At 45.6% G+C, this 10368-nt stretch overlaps 1 protein-coding gene across 1 annotated transcript in view; it reads right to left on the bottom strand.

The window, feature by feature from the left end:
• Positions 1 to 4739: 4739 nt before the first annotated feature.
• The window catches only part of RFLNA (refilin A), a 35082-nt gene continuing 29453 nt past the window's right edge, over positions 4740 to 10368 (bottom strand). The window contains exon 4 of the transcript XR_004648282.1: positions 4740 to 4965. The gene's annotated coding sequence lies outside the window, so the exon portion shown is untranslated. The remainder of the gene's footprint in view (positions 4966 to 10368) is intronic.

Genomic DNA, 10368 nt, shown 5'->3' with positions numbered 1-10368 from the left:
GCTATTTCTTTTTATTTTATCTGAATCTGCAGTTAAGCCATATTTGTCCAATCGATGCCCAATATCAGTAACTTTGGTGACCTCAGGTTTTTTGACTTTTTAAGTTTAAGGTTCTTGCTGTCTGCAAAACTTGCCTACATTTTTTTCCTTCTGTTCTTTAAGGTGCCTAGTCCAAATTAAAGCACCATCCATAACTTCAGCACCTTGTAATCCCTCTGAGATCTAGGCAATTACTTTTTGAAATATCCCTGGAGCAGAACTAATACCAAATGTCATTCGCTTAAATTTATAAGATCCAAATGGCATAGTAAAAGTTGCTAGCTTAGAGCTTGGCTCATCTGATTTTACTATCCAAAATGCATGTCCTTCACCCAACACAGAGATTGCTTTCGCCTCTGAGGGCTTAGCTACTACAACAGTTTTCACTGGATGATACTAATGTTTTGTTTAAATACCAAGAATAGTTGCATAATGATATTTTATTTGCCTCTGAGTCCCAACCAGCCCACTCGGTAGATAGTTCTGCCTTTTCCAAATCTTCCACCCTCTCCATATTATCAGGTTCAGTATCTACTTTGTCTGTTAGGGCAAAAGGATTTTGGTTTGTTTTCTGATGGATGACTCACCAAAGATTTGTGTGCAGAAAAAGAAAATGATCACCTTCTTGTAGGCTTTTCAACCATCCTATCAAACTGAATAGACAAGTAGATCTTTTGCATATGGTATCCTTCTCTCTTCAGCTCTATAGGTTTTAACAATCCTTTCTGTAGACACCTATTAGTTTCACTCCTATTAAATCCTATAAGACTTGTCCGTAAGGGTTAAGACAATATTCTCCTTGCAGATATTCTAGGGCTTGGAAGACAGCTGAGAATTCTCCCAGCATGCTGGCTGTGCTTTCTTCATGTGAGTCTATGACATTCACAGCTATGTCTTTTCAACTAACTTCAGAGTTAGGCAGGGTTTTAATTCCCTAATACAGGTGGTGCATCTGTCTTGACTGTTAGGAAAGTTATTAAGCAAGACTGACGTATAAAACAAGTTGTAAAACTTGCATGTTGTTGTACTAGTGTATTAATTCCTGGATATGAAACCAGTCAAAGCGTGTAACATCAGCATTGTTTCACAGTGTTTGAAAGGCATACAGGAAAAACTATGAGAGAGGAATTAGTAGGTTGGACGCTAGGGTTATCCAATTAGGTGTGGTGGGGTGAGTGAGGTAAAGGGAAATTTAGACTGAATGACTGGAAAAACTTCAATACAGTGAAATCTCTGATTGTGAAACAGTCTCCTGAGAGAAGTGGTAGAAGCTTCTTTGCTTGAATCATTTAAAATTGGCCTGGACACACAGTACTTCAGAATACATTAACAGTCAAGACTGAGCATCTGATGCTATATCATCTCTTATCTGTGGCTCTTGGAGCCTTTACAAACATCAATTAAACCTCCCAGCATGAGGCAGTGTGGTGTAGTGATTATGGGGCTGGTCTGAGAGTCAGGAGACATGGGTTCTATTTCCTGCATCTCTGGCTGGCTTGCTGTGTGAGTTTGGGAAGGTCACACCTCTCTGTGCCTCAGTTTACCCTCCTGCCCTTGGTCCATCTTGCCTATTTAGCTTGCAAGCTCTTTGGGGCAAGGACTGACCCTCACTGTGAGTTTGTACAACACCTAGCCCAACAGGACTCTGACCTCCATTGGAGCTTCTGGGAAATATTGTACTACAAATAATATTCCCCCCCGCCCTCCCCCATCCAGAGTAGTAAATAGTATCATCTCCATATTAGAGAGTGCGAAATTGAAGCCATGAGCAGGTAGGCAATGTGAGTATTCGTGATGATTTCTGTCTTGCCCCAAACCACACACAAAAACTTCCAGTTGTTACTGGTGGATGGGGGCAGGTCACCTAGTGAGGCTGCACGTAAGGGTGGCGGAATCAGGAGGAGAACGCTCCAGTTCCCTGCTCTAATTGGTCATGCTGCCTCACGTACGCCGAAGGGAGGACTCACCCCTGGTGATGGTGGCTGAGATGCAGCTTGACTGGCTGTTGTTCCAGTGCTGCTGCTGTTTCGTCATGGTAGGCCGTGCACTAGCAATCTCCAGCAAGTCTCCCAGAGATACCCAAGCAGGTCTCATCGAGCAGAGCCCTACTGCTGTTCTGCTCTGTTGGTGGAGCTTATCAATATCATTACTTGGGACATCCCTGCCCTCAAGAGAGCAGACCAATCTGCTCTTCCTGACACCAGCTGTCACAAAGAAACCCCACTCCTTCCTCTGTCCGCTCCAGGGGATTACGCTGCTGGCAAATGAACCCCACGCTTGTGTGCTGGGAGAAAAGGAGAGGGGCTGCAGAGGAGTGGGAGATCTTTCTAAGGCATCAGAAGATTGTATTAACACACAAGATTGGATGTTCTATCCATGGGACTAATGGACCAACACAGCCAATGAGTGGGATAAAAATCCTTTAAACGGCAAGGCTGCAAAGAACAGGCGTCCCAGTGAGCTGGTTCCATTGTGCTTCACACTGTAAGTTCCTTGGGTTTGGTGGGAGGGTCAGTGGCAAAAAACCCCAAACCATTACTCCAAAGTGATTAACGTTTTATTTCAATGACACATAGGAGCTCTTAAAAATACATGGTAGGGAGCAGCCCTGCATTGGCAGAAGGCTCAGTGCCCTAATAGGTTTCTTCCATCTCTAGCAGCTATAAGTGCATTAACTTATCAACAGAATAGTTAGAATGTCATGCGTTCCATGCCTTCATGCACTTAGCTGGTTTATTCTATCAGTATAAAAGCAACCTGGCTGCATCTCACTTTGCTGTGACCTGAGTACATTTGATCCTAAATCTATAACTTACAATAATAATAATCGTTTGCACTTTAGAGATAAGCTTTCCATCGGGAGATCTCAAAGCGCTTCACATCCCTGTAATGTAGGAAAGGGTTAGGATGGTTCTGCCCTAATTTCTAAGGCAGTCTGAGCTCTACTGATGAAAAGTGCTAGATAAGCACTAAGTATCATTATTATTATTATTATTATTATTATTACCCTCACTTTGCAGCTGGAGATTGAGTCTTAGGGCTTGTCTATACTTACGCGCTGGTTCGGCGGCAGGCAATCGAACTTCTGGGTTCGATTTATCGCGTCTTGTCTGGACACGATAAATCGAACCCAGAAGTGCTCCCCGTCGACTCCGGTAATCCTGCTCGGTGCGATGAGTACGCGGAGTCGACGGGGGAGCCTGCCTGCCGCGTCTGGACCGCGGTAAGTTCGAACTAAGGTACGTCGACTTCAGCTACGTTATTCACATAGCTGAAGTTGCATACCTTAGTTCGAATTGGGGGGTTAGTGTAGACCAGGCCTCAGAGATTAAGTGACTCCATAAAATCATACAAAGATAAAATCAACTAAGTCTCCTAACGTAAAATGTTCAAAAATGCCCAGCTGACTTAACACAAGAACAGCCAGCCTCGGTCAGACCAATGGTCCATTTAGCCCTGTAGCCTGTCTTCTGAAAGTGGCCAGTGCCAGATACTTCTGGCAGTGGGAGGTTTAGGGACACATGGGGCCTGGGGTTGTGTCCCTGACTTTCTTGGCTAATAGCCATTGATGGACCTGACCTCTATGAACTTAGGAGTGTGCTACGTCTTGCTGACTTTCGAAGGGGATCAGGTTCCTAAGTGCCTCCCTCTTTTGAAAGTGGGACAAAGGTTCCTAAGTCTCTGAGGCACTTCTGAAAATGGGATCATCAGTCCCTAGTGATTCCCACACTTTATCCAAGGTCACACTGGAAGTCTGTGGCAGAGCCAGCTACAGACCCAGCACTCCTAACCCCCAGTCTTGTGCCTAGATCACAAGAGCCTTTCTCCCTAAATATCCAGTTATTTAACAACTAACTCCTGTAGATTGTGTTTCACCGAGTATATTCTGTTGAGAGTGGCTTAAGAAAAAGCTGAAATGTACTTTCTACTCCCTCCCTCATGTTCCCATCCCAAAACTCCCAATCAAAAGAAAGTTTGGATATTTGTCTTATTGACAACATGCTACCAGAACTTCCTAACCCAAACCCACTAGAGAGAAGACATCCAATAGAAGCATCACAAAAAATATCCCATCTGATTAGACTGTACTAATACAAGGCTAGGCAGTGAGTCGCAAGTTGTTGTGTGTGGAAGAGGAAGCAAAAGCCAGACATGTGAGCATTCTGCTTTTCTGCATTTTATTAAGATATATACATTTGTTTTCTTAAATTATTTTCTATGAATTGAACAGGAAGTGATTATTGTGGAGAGAGAAAAAATACAAAAATAAAAGGGTATCACGAAGTACCGGATCACCACATATACAACAGTAAAGTACTTTACAAGCACTTATAGAGTATTAGAATTATAAAAATAGAAATACAACACATCCAAGAACATGAGCCACTTCTCTAATCATCAAACATCTTTCAATTCCACCTGCAGTTCAGGATTCCCATGAGAGAATACATTAGCTGGTTTGGACAATGGACATATTGGCTAGAGAGGAAAGGGCATCCCAACACTTTAAAAATAAAATGGTTCATCTGTTAGCAGCGTGGGCTTTTTAGATGTGATCAGCATTGGCCCTAATGTTGCTCCCAATGACACCAATGGGGTCTAGCTCTCACTGACTTCAAGTGGGAGCAGAGTTAGGTTGACACTGGGAGCATTTGAAGATCCCACCCACAGTCGCCTACGGCCTGACCCAAAACCTATTGAAATCAACGTGAGCCTTTCCACAGACTTCGACTGCCTTGAAAGCCACACGGTGTACCTGGCTCCACAAGGGCATGCCACAGCGCTGGTGCAGGATCTGGGGGCTTCAGGCCAAATTCTGAGATTCACTGTTTTCAATCATCCTGAATGGATGCAGGTCAGGAGGTGTTTTGTTTTGTTTTGGTTTTTGGTTCCTCAGCCTCAAGGAAGGAAAATGTGTCTGTGTCACTACAGGTAGAATGTCCAGAAAGATGAAAATAGTAAAATATCCTACTTTGTGATGTTCACATACAGACTCAGTAACATTTATATCAGATTCCCACACCCTGTAGTCTTCAGTTCACTTTACACAGATTTTTGCTGACTCGTTCTTTAGCTACCTTTTCTAATTTTTTATATATTTAAATTTTTTTTGCAAGACACAGTCAACATAAATTATAAGTAACATACACATGCCTGCCCCGCTGCTCACTGAAATGCTGCTATCAAAAAACTATCCCTTTTTTCACAAGTTTAGAAATCACGGGCCATGGACATGAATCCATGTCTATTTCACCTCGAGGAGAGCTTCTGTGTTGAGCTGGTCAAAGAAGGGAATAACCCTTTCAAAAAAACTTTCAAAGTAATTTGTGTTCTGATTTTTTTTTAATTTTTTTTTGCAAATTTTGTTTTGGAAAATGTCAAAATCTTGAATTGAAAGATATAGAAATGTCAATATTTTGTTTGGGGAGGGTTTCTCTTTTTGTCACTGAATGCAATAAAATAAGTGATGCCCAGAGTCTGTCTGTCTTTCTCTTTCTTTCTCTCTTTCAAAATGTTACAAAGGAATTATGAAAAACAAAGAACAAACAAACTCTGGGCATAATTGATTCTATTACATCCTGTGACAAAATGGTATAGAAAAACAACCTCCTCAAAATGTAAAAAATATCGACATTTCCAAATTTCTGGTTGGGATGGCCAAGCAGAACATTTTGGGGGAAAAAAACGGGAGCTTTTTGCAGAAGTTTCGGGTTTAAAAAAAAAAAAGACAAATTTTCACTACGGGCAGGAAAGTATTAAAAGAAAGATCTTGACCAACTCTATCCATTGGGCTCATGGCATGATGGAAAACAAACAGGTCAAAAAAGCTCAAGAGCTTGGGTGACACTGGTAAGTAACTACTCAGGGAAATACACCTTTTCAAAGCTACATTTACTCATTGTAGATTAACAGCCTGTAACTCTGGAAAAATAAATGTATAAAGATCCGTTGTTTAAAATTAATTATATCCCTTTAAAAAAAGAGAGCTCTGTAAAATGAAACAGCCCCTGTAAATGCACAAAATGCTACAAATAAGGCATTTATTTGCTGCTGGCAGAAATTAATTGGCAAACAATTAGCATTTTCTGATTGACATAACAAACCTAGAATCTAATTTATGGTGTTCAAGTGAGATGTAACAATTATTATTCTCCAAACCAAAAAAGGAGCTTTGTTTGCAACACTTCTGACTATTGGCAACATGTAAACAAGCCACAGGGATATGGCTAGCGAGTGGGTAAAAAGCACTGTGTAGGAAGAAGGCAAGACATGCCTGCTTCTGACTATCACAAGCACATGGGTGATTCACGCACTGATTCAGCATCAAACCAAAAGCCCAGTGAAGTCAGTGGTTCTCCTAGTATCTGGGATGTATTTGTGTATGAATGCCCAAAGGGACAGATTTAAAACGAAAGAAAACTGACCCATCTTGTTGCAACTACGTTACAGGAAACTGGCATGGGTACAAGACCACGCTGAATGAGAGGCGACGTCAAGGAAATCTAGGTTGTAACTGATGACGTTGCTTTGAAAGAGAACATTAAACTAGCAAACAATAAATGTGACTGCAACAGGGTCTGATCTGACTGCCACTGATCTCAGTAGGAGTCTTTTGGCTGATTTAATGGGGAGTTGGCTAGAGCCCTTAGACAAGTTAAATAAAAACCTGGTGCTGTAAGGGCCCAGTCCTGCAGGGATCCCCAAGAACCTTGTCCCAGCCGGGGGAACAAGGGGAGATCAGACCTGTTGGGTATAATCCCTGCTTAGCATGAGCCAGTGGGTTCCATCTGCAGAAGCGTTTCCTCTTGCCAATGCATTGCACACCTTATTCCGCTGAACCTTCGCCCCATTGCTTGTCAGCTTATTGTAAATCTCCAGCGCCTAACCCAGCTTTTCAAACCAGCTACCTGTGCAATCATGCACTTAATCTAGGAGACCAATCGCTGTGATTGCATGTGCCGATCAGGTAACTGCACATACAAATGGCTAGCTAGGGTCATTAGTATACTGAATTACCTGGCTGGGTATTTGTACTGCAGCGCTGGGCTGCATCGGGAATGAACCAAGTTACCCCACAAATCATATTTTGGGCACCCCTGACTGAAAACAAGGACCAGATAAATGACGTCAATTGGAGCTGTTATAGACTACGGGGCCCGATCTATTATAGATCTGCACAGACATAATCCCAGTCCAAATCGGTAAGAAGATATTAGAAGGTATTTGAAAAACCCTACAACTACCACACATGTGCTGTATTATAGTTCCACGTCCCAGGTTTAGATCCATTCATGTTCCTCTGTAAGATTATTATTCAGGATATCTCAGCGCTAATGATACAGTTCAGACTGTATGTTTTCCCTTTCAGTCCTGCTGGCACCCAGTGACACTGATTTCATTGCTCCCTAGGACGTTCAATAACCTCCTGTGCTTTTTTGGTCTCCTAACAAGCGAAATATCTTGCAGCTCTCCAGAGGCCTGATCAGTGCAAACTGTTCTGCAGCCACTGAAGCTGAGCCATGTTCAGGATTCGAGCGATTGCTGCTTTTTGGACTGTTTGTCTGTTAAGAAACCACGTCTGTGAATCTATTTTTTTTCTTCTTTTTAAGGCAAAACAAGCCAATAAAAATCACCTTGGCTCCCCCGGAGCCGAGAATGGCACGTTTGGACGTTTCTTTCAAGTATGTTTTCTAGTCTGAAAGCGCGTTTAAGTGTTTGCACAGCAAACAAAGCCCAGAACTGGGGGTGGATTAGTTTGGAAGGACGAAGACGCTCGCGCTCCAAACCAGCATGTTTTATGTCTGGCCCTGGTGACTGCTGGGAGCCAGCAGAACCTTCGCACAGTGACCATGCTCGCCTCAGCGTGGAGTGGAGCTGTTCTGGGAGGGCAAGGGGTGGAAAAGATATGGTGAGTAAGGGCTGGGCTGTGCCTTCTGGGCAGTGGCAGGCATAGTGCAGAGTCACACAACCCTAGTGGGAACACCAGGAGAACATAGCACACATTGACCCACCCCCTAAGACAGTGCAGTGTGTATTCACCTCTGCAGTTAGCCAGCCTGCAGTGCTCCCTGGCCCCTTTTGGGGAGCATGTGTCCTGGGGGCACAAGGACAGGGACTGTGCATAGTGGGGGTGGGAAAGATGCCTTGTACCTTTCCTCCAACCTTGGGCAGCCTCCCAAGAGCCAGTCACAGGCTGCCGAGAAAGCTTTGACTGAAGCAGAGTGTCAGGGGAGTGGGGCCAAAGAACGGACAGCGAGTCAGGTGTCTGCCCCTGGATTTCATTTGCCAACCAGATTTTTTGCAGCAGCTGGCATTCATAAAGCAAAGGCAGGAAGCAACAGGCTCCCTAGGCAGCGAAGTGGTGTCTGCCCAGCATGCTGCGATGAGGGAGAGCAGCACAAGTGACCCGCTGCATCGGCTCAGCTACAGACGTCGCTGTGGCAAGGGCTGGTGTGCAGAACAAATAGCCGGCGGGATTCCGGAAGGCAAGACTACGTTGAAGCGGAGCCAGCCTGGCAAGGGACTGCCATTTAGTTTGCCTTCTGAGTCTGGCCTGTCCCTTGCGACCAACAAGAGCAGGGAATTTAACAGGTAAGGCTGAACTGCAACTTGTAAGTCACCCTGTTGGGAGTCTAAAGGACTCATCAAGGGGAAATCAGGTCCAGATTGTCCAAAAAGGTGCAACCTTGGGGTGGGCTCTTCTAATTTTAGAGTGAGTGTGAGGGGGATTAAGTTCCAATTTGAGAGCAGGAATACAGGTTAAAGGACCTTGGGGTTCCCCTTCAGCTCATGGGAAATGGAGCCTCAATTTACTACTCTGTCCACTCTTTGGAAAGCCCTGAACAGCCTCAGGGTCTGTCTTCACTGCAGAGGTAATTTGGGCTCTTGCTCAGACATAGTCCCTAACACCCATCCTGTCCACAAACACAACCCTCCCCCCGAGTCTGGTGGTGCTGTGGAGCTGGGTAAGTGCTCAGTGCCTGTTTTTGCTCGAGCTGGTAACCCACCCACTTTGCAGTGAGGACACAGGCTAAATCACTTGTGTGCCAATAGTCCTCCAAACTATCCCAAAATTTCCCTCCATGCACCCAGAAGGACAGACAAGTTCTCCCACAATTCACTGGGAAGGGATTGCAGAGCGGCCCAGTTGACCACTGCACAAAGGACCATAGGCTATGCCCCCTGAAGTCTACTGACGCACATGGGGAAATGTAAGGCCCCAGTAGCTTGTGTGGCTTTGCAGACAACTCAGACCTGGATGCCCATTCACCCGAGTTAACTGTGCCATGAAGACATACCATATGTGGGTTATGGTAGGACACCCACCCACACACACACACACACACACATTTGAAGCTGGATAGTTTGGGGCAAATACTATGCTCCTTTATGCCTGAAGTCAATGTGCTGGACAGAGCAAGTGCACAGCTTTCAGTGCCAGCGGTGTCCCTGCAATCAACACTTCCAAGATACATTAAGACGTCAAGTTAGTGTCTGAATAAAAAATATGCTTCTTTAAAACAAACAAACCCCCCAAGAATGGCCTTGGTTCAGAAAGGAAAGAGTTCTGGTTACACAAATGAATTGCCTTTCCCCATGGCTGTTGAAACAGAACGTAAGGGGGCTGTTGGCCCCGTACTGAAACTCAGTGGGGTTTTTTGGCTGGCCATCTCCCAGTACCAATAGAAGGGGGACGGGCCGATGAGAAATGACACTCCCTGGGGGCAATGGGAGAAGCCAACGCTCCAAGTCACCCTGATTGACAGGGCCGGCTGGCCAATGAGGGAGGCCAGGAGTCCCGTCCTCCGTGTGAGCGGGAGCTGCCTGGGCCAGAGCGGGGCCGAGCGGAGCCGGGGAGCAGACCTTCGCCGGTCAGAGAGAACCAGGGAGCTGCGCTGGGGGCAGAGTGGGGCTGGAGCCGGAGCCGGGGGCGGTGAGCAGCTGGGGAGAGTGAGGGGGATCTGGGCCGTGGCCCGGCGCAGGGAGACGCCCCCAGCCACGAGGCTTTGCATGGAGGGGATCGTAACCCCGACGAGGGGCGACGCTGGGAAGAAGGGCCCGGCCACCTAGAGCCACCGCCAGAGCAAGTGTCCGACCCGCAGCATCCCTGCAGCACAGCCAGGGCCTGGGCAGGGGCCTGGGCCGTGCGAGAAACAGACCGTGAACTGCCCGGATGTTCCAGAGACGCTGTTTGGGGTTCCCCCGTTTCCACAGAGACGTGTTTTCGCCTTTCCCATTTTTCCTTATTTTTTAATTGGTTGCTGTTTAATAAATTGTATTTGTTTTGAACTACGTGCAATGATCAGTGGGTCAGGGAAGGGTCCAGAG

Source organism: Trachemys scripta, chromosome 15, assembly GCF_013100865.1.
Source record: "Trachemys scripta elegans isolate TJP31775 chromosome 15, CAS_Tse_1.0, whole genome shotgun sequence".
Lineage (NCBI taxonomy): Eukaryota > Metazoa > Chordata > Testudines > Emydidae > Trachemys > Trachemys scripta.
Note: the sequence above shows the minus strand (reverse complement) of the source record. Positions and strands in the feature narration are given on the sequence as shown.